The sequence below is a fragment of the Suncus etruscus genome, chromosome 2 (genome assembly GCF_024139225.1).
Source record: "Suncus etruscus isolate mSunEtr1 chromosome 2, mSunEtr1.pri.cur, whole genome shotgun sequence".
NCBI classification, from domain to species: domain Eukaryota; kingdom Metazoa; phylum Chordata; class Mammalia; order Eulipotyphla; family Soricidae; genus Suncus; species Suncus etruscus.
The window spans coordinates 39,341,253-39,345,070 of record NC_064849.1 but is presented as its reverse complement, the minus strand read 5'-3'; positions in this window follow the sequence as shown (position 1 = coordinate 39,345,070).

The following is a 3,818-nucleotide window of genomic DNA, read 5'->3' as shown; positions in this document are numbered from 1 at the left end:
CTTGTATGCTTTTTTCCTTTGTGCTTTCATTCTTGAAAATTCCAAGAGAACCTCTAGCTTTGCTTGCTTCTACTTTTACTATTTTATAACTCAAATATTTGGTTCTTCCTTCTTCAGAGATTAGGAGCACCTCAGGACAGGAACTCTGCCTCTCAACTCTAGTGGTAAACTTAAGAAATACTTGTTGACACAATGGACTTGTGTGTTTCACAATTCACCTATTTTCCATGGTTTTTAGCTAATAAAATGTCTATGTCCCTAGTACCTTCTCTTTTTCTGGGCAACCCCTTCAGAGACACTATATTCCAGGCTTCTTTGGTGTGATCATTTTGATATAGACATGTTGAACTTCGTTTTACCTCAAAATGGCCATAAAAAAATCTGCAGTGCCACACATCACTGTCAGGTACCATGAATTAAAAAAAAATTGAAGAGATTAGTGGTGCCTGTCCTCTCTGTGCTTTGGTTTTGGAATTGCTTTCCTGTACTCAATAAATTCATAAATGCACTGGGGTGGGATTGGCACCAAAGAAGTTTGGTCCATTGTGCAATGCTCACAGACTTCCATACTTTCAACTATTTCTGGTGAGGAAGCACATCCTACCTAGTTCTAAGAAATAAAGTAGATTTATTCTATCTCTCTACCATGCTCTTGCATATAATATGTGCAAAGTATTTAAAAGTTAAAGCAAAGGCTTTCTTTCCTCTGACTTTTTTTTGTCATAACCAAGACTGCTAAGGAAAACAGCACATATTCTCAAGAAGAATTTGAAATCATGTCCAAGATAGATAGTTCTTATTTCTTCTCCCAAGCCTTTCTATTTATATTCTCTGAGTTGTCAGAATGGATGTGACTCAGCTGTGATACACCAAAAGATTAGACAGCATGTAATTCAACCCTCACGCTTACACAGCATATGGCAAAGTTTGTGACTGCCAAGAGCAGCTAAGGCTCTTGCCTCAAAATACAAATGAACAAGAACACCTGTGCTTCTGGGACCAACAGTTCGCTGTCACCAGTGTGTGTGGTGTGGATCCTCCTTCTTGACCTGAGCAAGTTGAAGAGCAGAATGACATAAAGGACTAGAAGTTGTTTCTCTCCCCAGACTTACTGCCACTTCTCCCCACCACCTCTCTGAAACCTATTTCAAAGTGTAGGGAGATCTCTCTCCTTATGTCTCCTTAAAACAAATTTATTTTCACAAAATGAACAGAGAGGCCTTTACCCACATTCTTTGGAATGCTAGTGCCTGACTTATCTCCCTGAGTAGAGAAGTCATAAAAAATACTGGGTTTCAGGAAAAAAATTATGTGTGTGAGGATTTGAAGTAGAGAGGAAGGGGTGATTATTATTTCTTTCAGGTTGTGCTGTGAGCTAGCAGAATCTTTCCCACCAGCAAGAAGCTTTGTGATCATCATTTTGATCATCATTAGAGACCCGGAGGTTTTCCTCCTGAGGACTGCCTGAAGATAGACCTGTCCAGGTTGATACAATGAATTATTTGGGTGGCTGTCATATTAGAAAATAAGGACTTAGCTTTGATTTGGTTTTCCTCTCCTGGGCTGGAGAGACAGTATAGCAGATAGGGCACTTGCCTTTCATATGACTGATCTGGGTTCAACCTTGGCATCCTATATGGTCCCCAGAACACTGCCAGGAGTCATTTCTAAATGTAAAGCCGGGATTAAGTCCTGAGCATTGCTGGCCGGGGCCCCAAAAGCCAAAAGCAAACAAAAACAAACACAAAAAACAATTTTTCCCTCCTAGACAATCTACCACAATTCAATTGTGAACAAGAGGTGAGTCCAGGCATTTGATTTAATGCCAGACTCTGTTGATGGAAAGGATAAAATGAGACAGAGAAAAGGAATCGGGTGTCAGAGTCTATCTTTGTTTAAGTTCTACAAAGGCCTTTTCTGTATCCGTCATTGCTGCACTGATGGTGCAGGTGGAAATAAGAGTCAGCTCTTACTTGGTGCTGGTATGGAGTCTCTCTGCTGAGCCTCCTTCTCCCTCTGAATTTTCTTCTGCAGATTTCAAAATCATTTTCTGAACTGTCTTTGTGAACAATTCCTGTGTAGATGCTGAGGATGCAGAGGCCTCTGCCTGCTCTGAGTAGGCAATGTTTGTTTCTAGGGAACCCTGTCTTGTTCCATTCCTACCCAGCCTGAGCTGAAGCAGCTGCTTAGAGATGTTCCTTTCAAACATTATGTTTCTCCCTCCTAAGGAATTGTGCTTTAAAACCTCATAGGTAAGATATGGTCACTGAAATGCCTCAGAAACCTGGAGGTGGCTAGACTTTGATCAGTTTTTCTGAGTAATGAGCCCAGGGAGAAAGTGAGGGTGTGTGGGCCTCAACCTACAATCAGAGACTCGGTGGATATCTGTGTAGACATGTTCTTGGCTAGAAGAGTGGAGCTGTTGTGTCAGACAGTGAAAGGCTTATTGGTTCTCTCCTGAAGTCCCAGTCTGGAAGCATAGCTTTGCTTCCAACCCAGAATGTTTGTGCCCTCAGGTGGCCTGATTTGTACGGGGGCTGAAGCTTCCTTCCACCCTAACTCCCAGAGATCTAGGTCTATCAATCTCCTGGAAAATCCTGTGAAGTTTTCTTCAAAGAAAGAACAAAGAACTATCACTTGTTTTTTGCCTTCACAGTCACTGGGTTGGTTTGGATTCTTCTTTGTGACCTCAAAAATGAGTTTCCTTTTCTAGTCCTTGAGACAGAATAAGGGGCAGGTGTAGTGTGATATCTGGGAGAACTGTTGAAACACAAACACAGGTGAGAAGTTTTACATACAACCAAATCCTGCTGATTATATCATCCTACAGAGTTAGAGCTCAAACGAATGATTGAAACCCAATTCTCAAACTATCTTTGAAGGTGAGGAAACCAAAACCCAAAAGGACTGAGGGTATGCTTTAAAAAAGATTTTCTTTTGATTGCTTCTAACTCATACCTTATTAAAGAGACCTAAAAACATAAAATATAATAGAGAAAAGGTGAAAAAAAATTTTTCAGAGTAACATTATCTCTTCAGTTGCTATTCATATTTGTCCCCTTAGCAACATGAATAGACTAAACAAGCTTTTGTTGCTACAGAAAAGTATGTATTCAGCAGAGGATGTATTCACGTTTTGGTTTTTCCTCTACTCACAATTAACTCAGTAAATGTTTATTACAGAATGACTATTAGGATTGTCAGCAGTTCTTGCTTTTACTCCACATCAGGGATCTTTTAAATGTACTGTCCCATTTAATTTATACACCAGCCTTATATGTAAGTGTCAATACTATCTTAGGTAAAATGGAGTCAAAAGTATTGAGAGATACCTACTGTCATAGAGTTGGCTGGAAACACAGTAAAGATTCCTACTTTGGTGGAGAGTTGCAGAATACATTCTATCCCTGCCCACTGTCTAGAACTAATCAGTTGTATGGTTGACACTGAGCTTGAAATCGAAGACAAATGTTTTTTTTTCCTCCAAATTTGCAGTTTTCTATGTTAAAAAACCCAGAATCTGAATAGCTATAGAGATTTGGTAGAAGACCATGAACTGACCACTCTTGTCTCATTTTCATCTTTGAGATAATTCACCCTTTGAATGAGAAGGAAATACTGACAGACTTAGAGACTTTTAAGAGACTGCGACTCCCCAAAGGATTGCTGCATTGACATAACAAGCAGCATTTGATGGAAATGCTGGCCCCTAAATGGGCTAGTCCTTTATTGTAGGAACATAGACTTGGCAATGTTAATATGGTTCTGGATTTTATATTTTTCTGAGTCTGTAGTATATTCAAAAAAATGGAATTGGA